The sequence below is a fragment of the Anoplophora glabripennis genome, unplaced genomic scaffold, assembly GCF_000390285.2.
Source record: "Anoplophora glabripennis isolate ALB-LARVAE unplaced genomic scaffold, Agla_2.0 scaffold108, whole genome shotgun sequence".
NCBI lineage: Eukaryota > Metazoa > Arthropoda > Insecta > Coleoptera > Cerambycidae > Anoplophora > Anoplophora glabripennis.
This window is the reverse complement of record NW_019416209.1, coordinates 663,145-683,732: the sequence shown is the minus strand read 5'-3', so window position 1 is coordinate 683,732 and position 20,588 is coordinate 663,145. Positions and strand designations below refer to the sequence as shown.

At 31.7% G+C, this 20,588-nt stretch overlaps 1 protein-coding gene across 3 annotated transcripts in view; it reads left to right on the top strand.

Annotated features, from left to right (window-relative positions):
• The window catches only part of LOC108906588 (ephrin type-B receptor 1-B), a 319,577-nt gene that overhangs the window by 31,670 nt on the left and 267,319 nt on the right, over positions 1 to 20,588 (top strand). For all 3 annotated transcript variants that reach the window (XM_018709892.1, XM_018709891.1, XM_023454425.1), the window contains exon 2: positions 13,308 to 13,331. The gene's annotated coding sequence lies outside the window, so the exon portion shown is untranslated. The remainder of the gene's footprint in view (positions 1 to 13,307; positions 13,332 to 20,588) is intronic.

Here is a 20,588-nt window from a genome sequence, read left to right as displayed (position 1 = left end):
TTTTTTAGTTTTTTTAGAATCATGAATCATGATTTTTTATGAAAAGAATATGGATTATTGCTAAAACATTTTTAACTTAAAAAATTGAGTAAAAAGTGAGAAATTACTTATTACATTGATTTTTAGCAAAAATGAGAACATTCCGGTCATTAAGAAAAAAAAAATCGCAGCGTTTTGAAATTATCAGGGTTTCTTTAGGACACTTTGGGGTTGAAAAGTTACAATCAATATCCTTAGTTTGTAAATTATTTGCAAATTTATGCCAAGTTATTCAATTATGCAATTTTTAACTTTTTATCTAACCAACATTTTCACATCGAAATATTTTTTTTTTCAAAGACCAATAATTACGAGTTGTAGAGAATACTTTGCAGTTTTCAAAACCCTCCATGGATTTTCTGTACGACCATTATTTCCCGAGTAATTGATTGCCAAAGCCAAAATGATTTTTTTTAAATAATTTTTTTTAAATGAGAAAAGCAAAATTGGCAATTTTTTTGGCTTGATTTTCTTATGATTATTCAAAAACTGCTGATACTAAAAAATTTTAAACTCCAAACCTGAAAACTAGACACTTGAAGCTTCAATTTCCTTATTTTTTTATTCTCTCTACGACCATTTCCCTCCAAGTTACAGCTCTTTGGAAATCGCCCAAAATTTTGGGATTTTTTTAATATCCCTTAATATCTGTGCCCAGTGTAAAATATTAGGCACACTAAAAAAATACAAATCTAAAGATCTCATGAGCTGAAAGCGATACCGTAGTCAGAATTTATAATTATACACGACTGGTCAAGTGGTCAATGTCTTGTAAAATCTATATTTAGGGTCAAAACGGACGGTTTTAGCTCATTAAAATACTCGAAAGTAATATGTCAGATCTTTGGGTTTGGACTGTTTTGTGTGCCTAATATTTTATTACCTAATTAAAATGGCCAACCCTAAATATTAGAAGCCAAACTTTGACTAAGATTCAGACTGTTGTGGTAAAGATAATATGGTTCTGTGAGATGGCCTCCAAGCAGTCCCGACTTTTTATGGGGATTTTTACAGGAATGAACAATAATGGCGGCAAATAAAATTCGTGGTAACTCTAATATAACACTGTGTCTCTTATGAAAAACGATGTAAAAACGCTCCAGATTTGTTTGGAGATCTTGTTATACGCCAAATAATTACATATTTAAAAAGCGCCCCCGCTTATTTATCCGAAAATACCCTAATTTAAGCGAAATCCCGTCTTCCCTTCAAGAAAATCTCCGCGACATCCGAGAGCCTCAAAAAATATATTTAAATGATATAAAAACGTCTTGACGGCGAAAAGAAAGATATAATAACCGAGTTTCGTATTTCCCCCCCATTATACCGGAACATTTAATCCGTTAAAAATCTCCGCCCGAGTCGAAACGGAAACAATGCCGCACTAACAAAATAAATTAACTCGAGTCTTAAACAATTTCTGCGTCCGCTTTCCTCCTTACGTATACATATTAAATTACTTTCCGACGTCTCGTGGATTTTCGCGGCGAAAAAACTGATTAAAACCCTTCCAATATATCTCCTCTTTTTATCCCGCCTCATATTTATTTCAGGCTGTCACGGAATCCTCTTTCGCATCCGCAAGAAATTACATATTGCCGCCGCCGACGACTCTCTCTACCTCGCGAAATTTTAAATTGCCCCCTGAATTATTTGTGTTTTTTTCTGTCGTTCGTAAAATTACAATTAAAGTGGATTGTTTATTGCCAACAGTATAAGTATGGAATGTAAATTTAAAGTTTATTGTAAAGTATATTTAAAGAAATTCTTCCTTAATTTTTTATATTCAAAACAGATTTACATAATAATAATGATAATAATATCTCCTCATTCTAACTACGAGAATTAGCCCAGAAGTCGGAGACTTGTGCGGGAGAGGAGGCGGCATATTATTATTAGGCAGGCCGCATTTGCGCCCTTGAACGACTTATGTTGGTAGGCCCTAACCACCATTCAGTGCAGGAATGAGGGAAACCTGGAAAACCTCATTAATTAGGGGGGTGGTCAAATGCCAACCGGTGTCAATCTCTCACATTGACCCAAGCTAACATTCTTCCACCCTACCATACCTACACAGAGGGTGCCAATCCTCCGTACAAGTATAGCTAATCTACGGTCTACCGGCCGCGGGATTCGAAACCCGGGCAGATCGACACATCGATTTAAGTACTGGCGCCTTAAACCGTGCGGCTATCGACCGACTAAACATATCAAGAATGATCCAAAATAATGTAAATTTATTGTAAAATTGTGGGTAAAGGCACCTAATAATATTATTTGGAATTATTTCCTACTCGACGTAATGTAAACTGTTGTTACATTTTAAACGAATCAAAAAAAGTGAAAAGAATATTGTAAAATTACGATTTTGTGTGAAATCACAACTAAAAACAGCCATAATAGTAAAATTATTCTAAGAGTTTATCCCATTTACATTGCGTGTCTACAAATTTGATTTCGACATTAATGTAATTTTATATTTGGAGCGTGTTTATAAAAATTCGCCCAAAATGATGTAATTTTACGGCAAAAATTCAACTGTTAGTAAGTTTAATTCTCTAACATTGTAACATGAATGTAGTTTTATATTTGGAGCACATTTATCAAAAATCGCCCAAGATAATGTAATTTTACTGTAATAATGTAACTGCCTGTCTTTAAAAATATCCTGTAAAATTATTTCCGACTCGATGCAATTTTACATTTGTAATAAAAAATAACACAATAATGTAATTTTATTGTAAAACTGTGCGTAATCTAGAAATATTCTCTGCAATTATTTCCGACACATTGTAATTTTACAATTTAAGTAGAATAATAAAAAATAGCAAAAATGATGTAATTTTAATTAAAAACTAAAATTTTGTATGAAATTGCAACTAAAAATAGCCATATTAGTAAAATAAATAAAATTTGCATTGCAAAGTGTCTATAACAGGGGTCGGCAAGTAATTTCAGGTGGGGTCCGGATACTTTTGAAAATTTTTAACGAGGTCCAGAAAAAAATTCATATTTCTTATTTTTTTATTTTAATTTGGTCTCAAATTTAATCTGCTTACTAATTAAGAACTCGAAACACTCACACAATTGTAAAATACTAGAAAAAATGATAAGATTGGCACTTAAACGTAAAAAACATTTTTTAAATAATTTATTTGAATAATTTATACTTTCAAAACATTTTTGGCGGTCCAGTATTTTACCTTCCGCGGTCCGCCAGTTGCCGACCCTTGGTCTATAAAATCACTTTTGAATTGATTGTAATTTTATATTTGGAGCATATTCATTAAAAATCTCCCAAGACAATGTAATTTTACGTCAACAATTCAACTGTTAATATGTCTTTTTAATTCTCTAAAATTGTAACATGAATGTAGTTTTATATTTGGAGCACATTTATCAAAAATCGACCAAGATAATGTAATTTTCGTATAATAATGTAACTGCCTGTCTTTAATTATATCCGACTCAGTGTAATTTTATGTTTGTAGTAAATTCATAAAAAAATAACACAATGTAATTTTATTGTAAAACTGTACGTAATAGTATCTAGAAATATTCTCTGCAATTGTTTCCGACTCATTGTAATTTTACAATTTAAGTAAAATTATAAAAAATTGCGGAAATTATGTAATTTTAATTAAAAATTACAATTGTGTATGAAATTATCACCAAAAACAGCCATATTAGTAAAACAAATAAAATTTGCATTGTAAAGTGTTTTAAAATCACTTTTGACTTGATTGTAATTTTATATTTGGAGCATATTTATTAGAAATTCCCAAGACAATGTATTTTTACGGATAAAATTCAACTGGTAATAAGTCTTTTTAATTCTCTAAAATTATAACATGAATATAGTTTTATATTTGGAGCACATTTATCAAAAAACGCCCAAGATAATGTAATTTTACTGTAATAATGTAACTGCCTGTCTTTAATAATATCCTGTAAAATGATTTCCGGCTCGGTGCAATTTTACATTTGTAGGTAGTAAATTCACAAAAAGTAACACAATAATGTAATTTTATTGTAAAACTGCGTAATAGTATCTAGAAATATTCTCTGCAATTATTTCCAACTCATTATAATTTTACAATTTAAGTAGAATTACAAAAAAATAGCGAAAATTATGTAATTTTAATTAAAAATTACAATTGTGTATGAAATTATCACCAAAAACAGCCATATTAGTAAAACAAATAAAATTTGCATTGTAAAGTGTTTTAAAATCACTTTTGACTTGATTGTAATTTTATATTTGGAGCATATTTATTAGAAATTCCCAAGACAATGTATTTTTACGGATAAAATTCAACTGGTAATAAGTCTTTTTAATTCTCTAAAATTATAACATGAATATAGTTTTATATTTGGAGCACATTTATCAAAAAACGCCCAAGATAATGTAATTTTACTGTAATAATGTAACTGCCTGTCTTTAATAATATCCTGTAAAATGATTTCCGGCTCGGTGCAATTTTACATTTGTAGGTAGTAAATTCACAAAAAGTAACACAATAATGTAATTTTATTGTAAAACTGCGTAATAGTATCTAGAAATATTCTCTGCAATTATTTCCAACTCATTATAATTTTACAATTTAAGTAGAATTACAAAAAAATAGCGAAAATTATGTAATTTTAATTAAAAATTACAATTGTTTATGAAATTACTACTAAGAACAGCCATATTACTAAAACAAATAAAATTTAGATTGTCAAGTGTCTATAAAATCACTTTTGACTTGAATGTAATTTTATATTTGTACTAGACTTATAAAAAACCTCCTAGAGAATGTAATTTTACTGTAAAAAAAAAAATTACATATGTAAAATCTATTTAGTTCTGTAAAATTACGTTTAACTTGAATGTAAGTTTACATTTGGAGTAATTTAACTATAAACATTTAATCGTCTGTCTTGTAAAATTACATACTTCCAACCCTATGTAGTTTTACATTTTAAGCAGAATCATAAAAAATTACCCAATAGGATGTAATTTTGTAAAGTTACAGTTATGTATGAAATTACAATTAAAATTACTTCCGATGTGAATGTAATTTTACTGTAAAAATGCAATTTCATGTTAAGTGACTTAAAAAACTGTTTGCAAAATCTGTCACTTTCGACTTGAATGTAGTATTATATTTTATTTCCTCAAAAATCGCCCAATATAATGTAATTGTTTGTCTTTAAAATTCCTCTAAAATTACTTCAAAAACCCAAACGTATTTTTGTACAATGGTGTGTAAAATTACAACTAAAATGCACTTATATTACTGTATCATTATCTTTAAACTTTATCGCAATATAGTTTCATTTTACAATTACGTCCTCCTCGGGATGACTTATAATTTTATAAATTTTCAGAAATAGCGCAACTGCCGCATATCTGCCACACCTAAAATGTTGTAATGCACCGGTAAGCTTTATAACGTACAAAGTATTTGCAGAGATAACTGTATCGATCGCTGTAATTATCACCGATTGGTTAGAAAAAAAATGTACTAGATTAGATAGCGCGATCAAATAACATGGATCGAGTGAAATAACGGATATGGGGCAGGTTGGTAAATCGCTAACGATATATAGTGAAATTATACTGAAATTGCCCGGCACTGGGAAGGATCGTGGTTGATGATTAAAATAATTTATATATGAGGGAACATATTGCTTTTTTTTCGAATTCAAAGCCGCTACACAATGCATACCTCTGCGCGGAGTGGAAACGGCATTGCGAATGTTTCTCTTGGACTCGTCATATGAAACCTGCAAAGTCACGAAAATATTTAAAAGTAATCATTACTCTATTTGTGTTGTGATTTTTTAATGTACTAATTTTTAACGGTGGCCTTTGTTTACAAAATTTTATAAATTTGCAATAACACCCATAGAATTTAACTAAAATGTACTTATACAGGGTGTTTTTAAATGAAGTAGGAAAAATGTGCCAGTAAGTGTAGATCCAAAAATAAGAGGATTGAAGTAAAAATACCTATATATGAAAGTTGCACCCCTGAGACGATATACCCTCTTAAAGGAGGGGAATGAAATTCACATTTTATTTTTTTTTCTTTAACGTCGGGAATGCTAGAGACACTAAACTTGGTATGAGCATCCTACTAATAAAGTGACAACTTTTCAATATTTTTTCGATCATTGGCGTATTTTAAGAAGGAGTGAAACAGTCAACCCCATTGCAATATTTTACTAGAAATTTTTTATAAGAAGCAAATTATTTATTTAAAAATATTTATTGGGAAGACTGATGTATTGCGCAACTTTTTTACCTCTTGTAGTTTCTTGATAAAGCCTATAGTTTTCTAATAAAAAAATTTGATGCGTTATCGTTCACTAAAGAGGTAATTTCGAAAATTTGTAAAAATAATGTAGGCGGATGTCATAACAAATAAATTGTTATTTATCATATTAATAAATTGACACTTTCTGTCAATAAGTTGGTAATTTAATAACAACATTTAGAATAATTTTCTATTAATTAATGAAAAATATTTGCTAATTTATGACTATGGGACGTAATTGTATTAGGTAAAGTTATTTATCTGAAATACAATTTAATACAAACGAAAAACAAGAAATGCAAAATCAAATTTAAAGAATATTCTCGAAATAATTTCCATTTTGCTGTAAGCATAACCTAATACGTCTGTTGAAGTTATAACGCACTCGCACAAACAGTTCTTGGTTATTGCGAAGGTCATCTGCTGCTTGAAATATTCTTAAGTGTAGTTCTTCTAAGAAGCCAGCAGGAGTGGCTTAAACAGTACTTTTTACGTGTCCCCACAAAAAGAAATCCATAGGCGTTAGGTCAGGTGAACGTGCAGACCAACAAACGGGGGCATCACGACCACGACCAATCCAGCGATTCGGGTAATTTAAATTTAACCATTCTCTAACGGCAAGAGTAGTATGTGCCCCATCGTGCATATACCACATCACCTGACCTGTAGCGAGGGGTACACCCTCAAGTAATGTTGGAAGATTTTCGTACAAAAATCTAAGGTACTCGGCCGCTCCAAGCCTGTGTGGAAGAATAAAAGGACCTACTAGAGTATTTCCTACAATTCCCATCCAAACGTTTAAACTGAAATTATGTTGACATCTTGAAACGAATATTTCATGAGTATTTTCTTCCGACCATGAATGAACATTATGAAGGTTTACTGCACCTACTCTAGGAAAATTTGCTTCATCGGTGAAAAGTATATTCATTAGGAAATTTAAGTCATGTCTGGAAATATTAATGTAACATTGACAAAGATCCACGCGGTTAGGTAAATCAGGGTCATTCAATTCTTGCACGGGTTGATGGTGAAAAGGGTATAAAAGATTTTCATGAGCTACATTCCACACAAGTCTGAGAAACTTGCAGTTGCCTGGACACCTGTCTTGTGCTTGTACCACAGTCTTGTTCTAGATGTTCCAGTCAATATAGCTTCCTCAGTTTCAACAGTTCGGATATTACGCCTTCTTCCGACACCCTCACAATTGGGCTGAATTTTACCAGTTTCGCGAAGCCTGCTTTCCACCGAGGCCAACGTTTGTCTATGAGGAATCGGTCGGTTTAGATATCTTTGGTGGTATAATCTTATTGCGGCGTTACTATTTTTTCTGTATTCGAAAAACACTTGGAGCATGTCGACATATTCGTCATTGGTATAAATATTATTTGCCATAATTATTCTGATAATAAATTAATCAATTGGTACTAATTATTGGTTGACAGAAAGTGTCAATTTATTAATATGATAAATAACAATTTATTCGTTATGACATCCGCCTACTTTATTTTTACAAATTTTCGCAATTACCCCTTTAGTGAACGATGACGCATCTAATTTTTTTACCAGAAAACTATTGGTTTTATCGAAAAATTAAAAGAGATGAAAAAGTTGCGCAAAAATCAGTCCTCCCAATAAATATTTTTAAATAAATAATTTGCTACATATAAAAAATTTCTAATAAAATATTGCAATGGGGTTGACTGCTTCACTCCTTTATAAAATACGCCAATGATCGAACAAATATTGAAAAGTTGTCTCTTTATTAGTAGGATGCCCATACCAAGTTTCATGTCTCTAGCATTTCCCACGTTAAAGAAAAAAATTAAAATGTGAATTTCAATCTCCTCCTTTAAGAGGGTATATCGCCTCAGGGGTGCAACTTTCATACAAGGTATTTTTACTTCAATCCTCTTATTTTTGGCTCTACATTCACTGGTACCATTTTTGCTACTTCATTTAAAAACATCCTGTATACATTGTAAAAAATTAGGCATTTGAATATATGTACTTTAACGCATATCACAGTATATAACAGTTCTAACCTAACGTTTTTAATATTTTTGTGTAAATTTACAAAGTACGTATGTTGTGAATTTACAATAAATTAATTTAAATCATTTGATTCCATATTTTCATATTTGATGTACAAAAAATATAATTTTACTGTAAAAATGCAATCGTGTACAAGTGTCTTTGCAAGATTACTTCTAACTTGAATATAATTTTATATCGGAGCATATTTCACAATAATCACCCACAGGAATGTAATTTTACTATAAAAATGCAATTGTCTGAGTTAAGTTATAGTTTCAGCTGTATTGAGATAAAGTGTAGGTACACGCCATTTTAGCTCGAAAGCAATGAGTGGGTCAGTGACGATACATCAATAGAACGTTACAACGATACAAGGAAGCGCAGAGATTGAGAAAACTTCTACAACAGACACCATTGGTTACACCACACATATGACACACGTCTATATCCTTTAAATATTACAAAACGCACTACGCCTAGTTCTTATTGCATCGATAAGTGCATTGAGTAATTATCCTCGACTTAAACTAGATATTTTTTCACGATGTGAGACCGTTCGATTTTTAGACCGAGCAGAGCCGCGGTACCTAATCGCGTTTGGATCTTGATCTCGATTCTGGTTATGCTAATGTCGCTTTATCTTCAAGCCGTTTTGTTCTTAGGTGTTCCTCGAGATTCCAGCCGATTCTGGTACCGGTCCCGAAGATGAAGCGATAGAATTACTCCCAGTGACGGCGCGTATGGGTTTTATTGCGAAATCGTAGCAAAAATTCAGCGGCGGCGCGTTAGAAATAAAAGACGTGTACAGAAATTCATCAATTCGCCACCCAACCCGGAAATCGGGGACTGGTGCGGGAGAGGGGGCGGCATATTATTACCGCGCGTCGAGGATAATATCCGGTTTGCATGCCGATGATTTTTTTGTCCATTTCTCACGATGCATCCATAAATTACCCGTGTGGTTCCGAGCTGCGTTTCATCTTGCTCCTTCCGCGCGATTTGGATTCAGATGTGGTAGGCGCGCGGTCGTTACCTATTTTCGTAAGTCAGTCACGCCGGCCGTCGACTGAAATTAAATATATAAATATAAACGTAACAAATATGGCCATAAAGTCTTCCTCCGTACTGACCTAGGTACCGTAGAGGCCGCTCCTAGATTCGTAGAGCAGCCCCAGAATACCAATTGGCTAGACATTTACCGAGAACAATGGTCGTCGGGATTTTTGGGTAAAAAGTAGTTTCTGTGTCACAGGGGTACTTTGCTATGGAGATGCTAATATAATTTTTGCATCAGGATTACATGAAATAGATCGATTGAACCTGAAGATATATTTTTTTAATGTGGCACATGACCAATACAAATAAATAGCCAAGTGAAATTCATTGACGGTATGGGGATACTTTGTTTCACCCTGATTTTTTGTATACTTCATATTTTATTACTTGTACGTGTATCAATGTATCAGATAATTTGATTCTAATTTTTTTTCCTTGATATTTTTGGTACGACTAATATTAAACGAGAAAATTGGAACATATTCATCAGACACTGTTAATTAATATTACTGAGTATTTGTAGGTATATTGTATGTGTTCGAACAAATGACAATGAAGGAAATATCGAATAATGTTGAGGAAAATCCTAGTTTCTAGAAGAAAAAAATCTCAACTCCAACAAAGTAATACATCAGTCTGTATTGTGGCGAGTGTATCATAATCAAAAAGTACAAGTGTTGCTGCCTCAAGACTCTCCTAGAAGTGATGCGTTTTGCAGAAGAATGTTGAAAATGTTAAACAGAAATTACTTCTAATCTTGTATTGTTTACCGATGAAGCAACTTTTTTACAAAAAAATGGTGTTTTTATTTCTTCAGTCTTCATCAGCAGCACACTCTTAACTCATATCGTGCCTCGTCGTCTATACTGTAAATCACTCATAAATGGTTAATTAGTATATAGTATTGAAATTAATTCATTTCGCGGGGCCTCCTCCTGTCCTGGCTGAGATCCGCCAGCTAAGACCCGCCGCCGCCGGCTAAGCCCTGTTCTCCTGGCGATCGCGCTTTTATGGAGCATCTAATGGGCCCCTATCAACTCGAGAGATTACAGAAGCAATATGTAAGTGGTGCCATCTTCACGGCGCCATTCAAATTACTCGAAATTAATATACATTGAAATTCACTCGGTAATGAGCACATTTGCTCTGATTTAGGTACAGGTGCACCAAATACGAGTTTACGTGAAGAATTTATTTAAGAAGTACCTATATTTGAGTGAAAGTACTCAGTTTTAGTTTAAATATAATCAGAAATGCGTAAAATGATCAAAACGCCCAATATTGACTGAAAATGTACTCAATAATTTCACTCAGTGGATTCACTCCCAACCTTACAGTGTAGAAGAAGGTTATCTCAGTTTTCTAGAATACAATTTGTGGTTGCTCCAATATTTTCCCAGAATTTGAATAGATCGTTGCCAAAATTCACCATTTTCTTAGCCATCGCGTTCTTCTGATCTTAATCCTCGCGATTTTTGCCTTAAAGGCTTAGTTTATTCGATCTAGTAGATAATTCGGAAAACCTCTGTCCAGTCTTAAGAAGGAGGAAATAGTTTAAAATTAACAAAAATAACCATGCTATTTTTTGTATTATTCTGTATTAACTTTTTTAACTGTATTTTAATTTTGACTGTTGATTTTCTTTTATTATCTCCAATTTGTTTTTATTTCTTTTTGAGTATTACATACAATTTCTATTCGTATTTTATTTGTACATCGTCATTGCATCAGGTCAGGTGTGTCACAGGGACCTACGTTGGGTCCACTCTTATTTGTAATGTTTATTAACGACTTATGAATCTCAACGGAGTGCTTGCTGATGACCTAAAACTGTTTACCTACCGAAATTAAATTTGAAGCGGATTGTGATATTTTTGAGAAAACAGTAAACGTAACAAGTATTATCTGGTACTTAAAACCAAATAGCTTTCAAATCCAGAGAATGATATTTTTAGTATTCATTCAAGTTCCTAGGATGCCTTTGAAGGTGTCATTTTATTATGAAAATTAAATCCCATGTTCCAAAAAGCATGCCAATAATATCGAATATCGATCTCAGCTGACGTCAGCATCTGCTAAACCATTCGAGTACGGAAATATCGTACACCCGTTGTTATTTATATCACATTTTAACTTTGACAGATTTATTTGTTTTGATACGCGATACGGGTACAAAAAACAAATAGTTTAACACGCTCGTATCATAACACCGCCTGGAAAATGTAAACAAAGGTATTACGGTGTCCCAAAGCTAAACGAAACGTATTCGTCGTATTACAAGACATCACGCGGCAGGAATATGACCTTCTTGTCCGATGAAGGCTATGTAAAAAGTCTCCAAATGCATTATTAAGGCCAAAAAGGTCAACTGAAGTTCACGTCACTTGGACATAAAGTCATATAATTCGTCTAGGATGTACAATAAATTAGCTGGAAAAAGTATATCCACTTACGGTCGTCCAATGTGTGCAACATTAGACTTTCGTTAATTGCTTTTATTTTTTCGAACCGTCGACTGGCTGTTATTCCCGAGAAACTTGCGCGAGGAACCGAAGCCGATGCGCGGGTTCCATTTATTACCCGTCGGTCTTCTGTATGTAATTCGGTGTCGGAAATAGTTTGGTCATCGCGCCGCGAATGACAAATGGTCCAACTTGTCACTGTCGAAATTTAATGTAGTTTTTATGGCGGATCGATAAACGGACCTTTATATAACTTAATGTAGGTAGTTAAGCCCCACTGATAGATTTATATAATTGTTTGTATGGTAGCTTTTGTATTAATTATAGATAAGTTTTTTTCGTCGATATTCACATGTAAAATGTTTACATGTTTCTATCGGTGTGCCTAAAATTGTAGCTGCGCACGTTGTGTGCGCATCTAAAACTCGACATTGCGTACCGGCGCGTAATTTTACACGTTGGTGCGTAATTTTACAAAGCCCTGGACAAATTTACAGATCAGAATGTAATTTTATAGACTAGTGCGTAATTTTACAAACCACAGCGTAATTTTACAGACCAGTGCGTAATTTTACATACCAGTGCGTAATTTTACATAATAGTGCGTAATTTCACACGTTTGTACGTAATTTTACAAAACCCTGGACAATTTTACAGATCGGAGCGTAATTTTACATACTAGTGCGTAATTTTGCAAACCAGAGCGTAATTTTACAATGAAGAGTTTAATTTTGTACAAAATAGTGCTTAGTTTTACACATTTTATACACTACTGTGATACTATGTGAATTTAGATGTCATTTTGCTTTCCATATTGTCAAACTGACAATTATTCAAATAATTCAAGAGAGTTTTGGTTTTCGCCTACTAACACATCTTCACTATTTTAGCAATAACTTGAAAATGAAAAAAGGTATCGACCTTCTGTTTCTGTAATTGTTTTCCTTAATAAATGGTCTATCAAGCCATGAAAAAAAACTATATTTGCATTTAATTTTTTAGTAAACTGAGACAATGACAAAACTTTTTCTAATTAGCGTCATCTACTGTTGCGTAGGAAAATAATATTTTTATTCCCATATCATAAATATAAATTGTATTAATTGTTCTTTAAAATGAAACCTCATTTATTGAAATCGATTAAGGCAATTAGAAGTTATGACAATTTAAAAATTTCAAGATGGCGTCCTTCATATGGCGTTGCTATGGTAATAACAAAAAAAAAGTTCAAAGAAAACTTATGAAGGGTTTAACAGTGTATCTAAAAAGTGTATTTTCAACTTAGTTATATAAGCGAAATTTCATATCATACGGTTTTAATTATATTTTGTGGGTATTAAATTATATTTTTAACCATACAACACATCATAGTCTCTTCTAACAATGTTTTTTTCTTTTTTTTTTGCAGGCTGTTACCCGTCATAACGATTAGGTATGACCCTATTTCTTCAAAATATCAGTAAGTAAAAATTAGTATGGTTAACAAATCCCTTTTAATTGTAAATCATACTGTCGCTAAAGCTATTTTACTAACTGCTAGTAGATATTCACATTTAAGTTTTTTCAGAATCAATTAGGGCTGTGGATGTTTTGGAAAGAATATACCAAAAAATCCCTCACTTTTACAAGACATTGAACCGAGCATTGAACACTTTAGTTTCATTTTTTCTCAAAAATTAAAGTACAACGAGTTTAATGTAGCTTAATGACGATTTAAAATATTTCATTGGGGTATACTTGATCCACGACCTTAATTGTACTTCAACACTGTCTCACACACCTTGTATATTGTTAATATTCATGTTTTTACTTCTCAAATTTGTCAAATGTGACGGCTTACCTTTTCTTACCTGCTGGTTCACCAACAAAAGCGTTATGTCAATGTTTGTCGTTCTTGTCCTCATATTATACCCCAAGGTAGCAGAAATAGATCCTGTCCACAATAGGCAGGGACAAAGGACGTATTAATTCAATAGAAAAGTAAAACCTGGCCAGGCTTTGGATTTCTAAATTCCGTGGAAGTTTTTAAGTCGCTGAAGCCAGGAATAATATAGCAGATTAGAAATGGAATACGTTTTTGTGTTGGGAGGCGATTGTGTGTGAAGCGGAAATGAAAGTCTTTATTTTCTAAGGGGTAGGTTGTAACGTACAGGGTGTACAGGGTGTCACAAAGTTCGCGTCTCGAGACCATAACAGACAAATGAAAAACGACAGTGAAAATCTGTTTCTATGGCGTGAATAGGGACTCGCTAAAGTGCGTTTTGCACTTGAAAAACATTTTTTTCAAACCTCGGAAAATAAAAAAAAAACTACATCAACTTTTTTTTCCACGAACATACCCATTTTTTATGAAAACTAAAATTATCTATTTTTTTATGAACATTTTTTGTACAGAAATATTTTCTCTATCTCTTCTTAAAAAGTTACATTAACAAACATTATTCAAAAATGTATCCTATTATATTAGAACTAGTCAACTTAATCAACATTACTGTGAAAAACAATCGCTGTAACTCCTGTCAAAAATTTTTTTACATATTAATTGCTATGTTCTTAAAAAAGTCACTCCACGAAAAAAAAAACAATACACATAATGACTGTTAAATAGGATAACAAAATATAGAAAATATTAAACAATTTTAATTGTAACTAATAAATCTAACAATAACTAATAACAAAACACAAAACAAAATATAAAATTATGATTATTATTGAAAAAAAAAAAATTCGATATGCATGCCTCCTACTTCTAAGCATTTATCCAATGTTTTCCTAACATCCCTTGTAGCTTTAAACAACGTTTCTCTTGAAAGAATCTCACAAACATGTCGAATCTTTTATTTTAAATGCTTTAAACTTCTCGTGGGTGTCTTATATATTTGATTTTTTAATGTTCCCCATAAAATATAGTCTAGGGGCGTTAAGTCTGGAGAGTTTGAAGCTCATTCTACAGGCCCATTAATTCCAAGCTGTTTTACATTGACAATTGATTCATGAATAAATTGACGAAGTTCTTCATGAATTAATTCACGAATTTATTGGTAAACAGTGTGGTTTTACACTGCTACAGACTTTGTCAAGTTTTTTGACGTATGAATCAGTTCCACCAATGAATCAAAGAAGCGAATAAATTTCAAAAATGTCACCTTTCCACTCATAATTGTAGTGATACAACAGCGGTAACGTTCTGACACATATTATATAAATATTAGTTTTTGTAAGTAACAAGTCAGTAAAAACAATGCAAAACTAGTACGACGCCACACAATTATTTACATATTCCAATAACATAACCTCATTACTGATCTGAAGCTGGAAATCTGTTGGGTTGGTACTTCCGAACTTCACGAAGAAATTGACGAAAATTAGAATATGCTCTAATTCGTCAAGAACTTGCATGAATAAATTCATGCAAGTTATTTGACAGCAGATTTGGTGCATTACACTTGTCCAATTTCTTGATGAAGCGACTTCATGAATTAATTGATCAATAATTTGTCAATGATAAGTGTTTCAAGTTATTTAGTCTATAGCCATGGTAACCATTGGAGCTCAAAATTTCTAGGATTTTCCTCAAAATATTGTAATATTAGCTACGGTAATATCATTACACACTGATTTTGAAATTCCTTTCCCTTTCCTTGATGAAAATGTATTTTCTTTAGTACGCAAAATTCGTTCCAATCTGGCAAATATTTTTGGGTTAACAGCTTGACGCTCTGGATATCTCTCATGACATAAGTTAGCAGCTCTTCTGGGATTTTTTTGACATTCACCATAAATTAGAATCATGTCAACTGTTTCATTGTTTGTGAACATTTTTAATTTTTAGCAACCACTTACTAGTTTGTTTATCATGCAAGAAATATCGTTTGACAGAAACTAATATATAAACAGACTTGTGACTGCAGTTACAACCATTGTTTTCACAGAAATGTTGATTAAATCATGACTAATTCCAATGCAATAGGATACATTTTTGTATGTCTGTTATTGTAACATTTTAAGGAGAAGAGACAGAAAAATTTCTGCACAAAAAATGTTCATAAAAAATAAATAATTTTATTTATCATAAAAATGTTCGTGGGAAAAAAAGTTTATTAAGCATTTATTTAAACATTTTTTTTATTTTCCGAAATTCGAAAAAATGCTCAAATTTAAGATACACTGATATAAAGTTCTACAACCAAAATTACAAATTTGATGTAAAATTACACATAGAACACAATTTAGACGCAATGTAAAGTAAAATTAATGTAAATAATTTAATTCATAAAATATATAGATATTTTGATTATATACATTACTAGAAAAAATTGACGGAACAACACATTTTCATGAATTTTTTAGAGATTTTCGAAAGGATGTATCGAGATTAAAAAAACAAAGCTTTTTGAAGCTTTAAGTCTCTAGTTTCGAGATCTTTTAGACACAAATTTTTTTTGAGGTGCAGTTCGCGAGCAATCAAAAGAAATTGGCAGCCCTAAAAGTCCATAGACAGTCCTAAAAAAATAATTTGGAAAAATTTTTTGTCGATGTATTTCTTTTGATTGCTCGATAACCGTGGCTCAAAAAAAACATTTGTCTAAAGTTAAAGCTTTAAAACGTTTTTTTTTTTATCTTGATACGACTATTTTTCACTTTCGAAAATCACTAAAAAATTCAAGAAAATTATTTGTTCCTTTAATTTTTTCCGGTAGTACATAAAGATTAGGGTGGCCCAAAAAAAAACGAATACTTTTTTTTCTTGGCTCTTGTGAAAATATGTTGCTTTATACGTACTAAGCTCAAAAAAATTTATTTAGAAGTCGCTCAAGATTTTTAAATATTTCCAAAATCGTCAAAAATTGATTTTTTTTTAAAATTTTTCTCGTTATTTTATCATTCATTCTAGGTTGAAAAAAATCTCGATTCTGAAAATTTCAAAGTAGTGTACCTAAAATGTTTTCGAGCGACCTCTAAAAATAAACATCAACGAACTAATATATTTTTTTTTATTGAATTTGATAAACAAAATAATAAAAGTAAATCACGAGGCACTTAAATTTTAAAAAATTATAAATATTTGATACACACAGTGCGGTAGTAAATTTTGCCTCGAGAAAGTGTCTAGTGATTTATTTCTATTCTTTTGTTCATCAAATTCAATAAAAGAAATTATTAGTTCATTGATATTTATTTTTAGAGGTCGCTCGAAAACATTTTAGGTAGGTGCACTACTTTTAAAGTTAAAATAATTATGAGTGACCTTAATTAAAATATCGATTTGAAATTTTACGAATCTAAATTTTTATTCAACCTAGAAAATGATAAAATAGCGAGAAAAAAAATCTATTTTTGGCGATTTAGCGATTTTGGAAATTTTTAAAAATCTTGAGCGACTTAAAAAAATTTTTTTTGAACAGATTTTTTGAGGGAGCTCTTAAAACATGATAAATTAACATATTTTCACAAGAGACACAAAAAAATATTCGTTTTTTTTGGGCCACCCTAATAAGATATGATGATGATATTGTAATATCATAATGCAACAGAACGACCACATTGAAATAATTTGGCACGAATTTTTTTTACAGACGCGTAAAATAACTTTTATCTTAAACCTCCTATCGCGTGTTTAGCTGTAAGTCTTTTCCACATAAACTTAAAAGCCAACTCTATAAATTTTACGACCGTTTTATATGTGAATTTCATTATCGTCTCCCGTTTCTTTTTTCCTCCATTTTTCGCGAGTCCGACATTCCGAGCCGGCCAATCAAATGAAATTCCCGATAATTAATTAAAATAAATTATTATAATTGGAATCGTATTAGCTGCACCCTCGGTTGCAATGCGCAATAACGAATTCGATTAAGTCGGAACAGCGGGCGACACGCAACCCGTTTAGGATTACACACAAACGTAAAACTCGCCCAGTCCCTTAACGCTGGTTAATTAACGAGCCAGTTGCATCTCCTGATGATGGTTACTGTATTGGCGAAAACATTTGTTAACGTATTGGCGTTCAAAACTCCCAAAATCTCTTAAATGTTACCTTACACACATTTTCTTGTTCGGTAGTTGTCGTCTGATATCGTCTTCTTGCAACAGCATCGTTTTATCTTGACAAAAAATAGGCTCTAACTATATCAATTTTGTTTATATTAATTAATATTTAATAAATAATGTGAGATAAAATGTTTTCAAAAACAATATAACGTTTTTTTAATGTTCGGCGCTTCGTCCACATTGATATTAAAATAAATATGGTGACTTTAAAATAACACGTCGTTAACCCATACCAGAAAAAGCTTTACTAAATTATTTTTCATTTGATTTTAAAAGTAACAACTGGCAACGCTGATAGTGCACTAATACAACTTACCATGCTAATTCCTGGTTAATTGATTAAAAAAAAGGCATGTTGGTATTCTTCCTTCTATAAAACTGACCTCCACATTAAGTTACGCCCTGTACATGTGCCATGTAAACCAATTTCAATACAAAATTGAGTATATGCTGCCGGAATTGTCAATGTTCCATGAGTTCAAACTCATAAAGGGAAGGAAAAAAAACAGAATTAAAAGTTTCTTTGTTTGGAATTCAGCATGCGAGAGGACTTTGTTGTTTTATGGGAAGTTCGGGAGTTTTTATACTGTTACATTATACATGGATCTTCATATAATGCGGGAAATATAATCCAGAACGCCGATCGGAATACTAATACGGGGAATTTGTTTTTGGTGTAATTCCCATCGCCCACTGTATTATGCAGAGGAAAAGGATATCGTGAAATCAATTATTCTGAGTTGTATACAGTTGCTATTATTTTTTTGTTAATATCTGCCGACTTACCACGTTGATACGATAAAAACTTTTTTGGAACCGCTGATTACACTCATAGCTCTGCATCTGTTTGCAAGTGTTTTGCATGCCTATTTGGAAATTTGTTATATAAAACGTTTATTAATTAATTGTCACTGAATTGACGGGCAATTTTAGTATTGTCACTCATTAACACAGGTACACTGTTCTTTCATAAAAATAGATCAGTTAAAAGTAAAAATTTACAAAAATAAATGCAATGACATGAAATGAATTAAGAAGCGGAAAAGACGTCAGTTACGACCATAACTATTCACCTCTTTTATGTAGTATGTAAACCGGGAACGATACCAGAAGTTTTTAACACGTTTAACAGTTTTGATATTATTAATTTTAAGCACCGTTTTGTTCTGAAAATTATTAAAATTAATGCCTTTCCTACCATTAAAAAATCGCCCCCAAATGTTTCAGTCTGTGTTATATGTACAGCGTTATCAAAAAAGTTTGTACCATGTGGGAAAAAACTTTATATATAAATTTAATAAATTCCTTCGATTGTCAGTTGTCTCTGCATGTCGTCAAATCAAAATAGCGCCCATCGAACCGCATAAAACGTGTGCTATATACGAGGGACAGACGAAAACTGCAAATCGGCCCAAGAGTTAAGTACTTTTATTTTCAACCCTAGACGAAAATGTTATACACAGTAGTTAGTTGCCTCTAAAAGGTTAGCCCGAATATAATTCGTATATCGCATATAACAAACGTTTTACTAAATTTATGTATAAAGTTTTTTGCCATATGTGCAAACTTTTTGGATAGCACTGTATATCAGCGGTTAGACTGCATATTTTAATAACTTTTTTTTATAAATATTCGGTTGTTTATTTTGGACTGGATTGATTAAAACCGAGATTAAAACTAACTATATTTTGCCTGAGGCTAGGAATTAATTTTTTCTGTTTATTTAGGTATTCTGTCACCCTTAAAAAAATTAAAAAGAAATCTATTCTAATGTAATGTTAAATTTATTACCACTCCCTTGATTTTCAGACACTACACAGTATATAGTTTTAAATGGAATTATTTGCCGTAAATGTTATTTTATTTTATTCAAATGTAATCAATAATCTAAAAAAGTTGTACCTAATTAAAAAATAATACGAATTTATGAAATGTTTTATTATTTCTAATTAGTATTGCTAATGGCAGTAAAAAAACATTTGTGCTGTATTGACTTTTATCACTTCCTCCAATACATATTTTGAAAGCGTTCAGAGCCGTACTCAGGAAAAATTTTAAATGATAGCTAAAACAAGCTAAAAACTTTTTAAGCGATTACAATAGTAATATAATCTAATTCAGAATTAAAAATGACTATACTTTGTCATAAAATAGCAGCGATGTATTTAAAAAATTAACTTGCTGATGGCCCCTCGAAGACAAAACGTCGGATTGCAAAAATGTTGACGCCATTGGATAGATCGAAAAAAGTGGTAATGTAAATACGCATGTTATTTTAAAATTCATTTTCAAATAAAGCCAGAAAAAATAAAACGATTTTGCAAAATTTCGTGTCATTCCGGATGTCTCCGGAACTACTCGGAATTTTAAAACTTTCTAAACAGCATATTATTAGGTATAAAAAATACAATTTTTTTGTAATTTGGACTATCCCGTATCTCTTACCGTTTCCTAGATTCTAATGCTATACCATCTTTATCTTGGACACACTGTATATAAAAGTGCGATACCTTAAAATCAAATGTTGTATTTGAATAAAAAAATTTGTTTTTTGCGTGTACAGAAATGTATAAAGTTTTTGTACTATACGCAGAGTGAATCTCAAATGTATATACAGGGTTGCACTTTTTAAGTGTCCAAT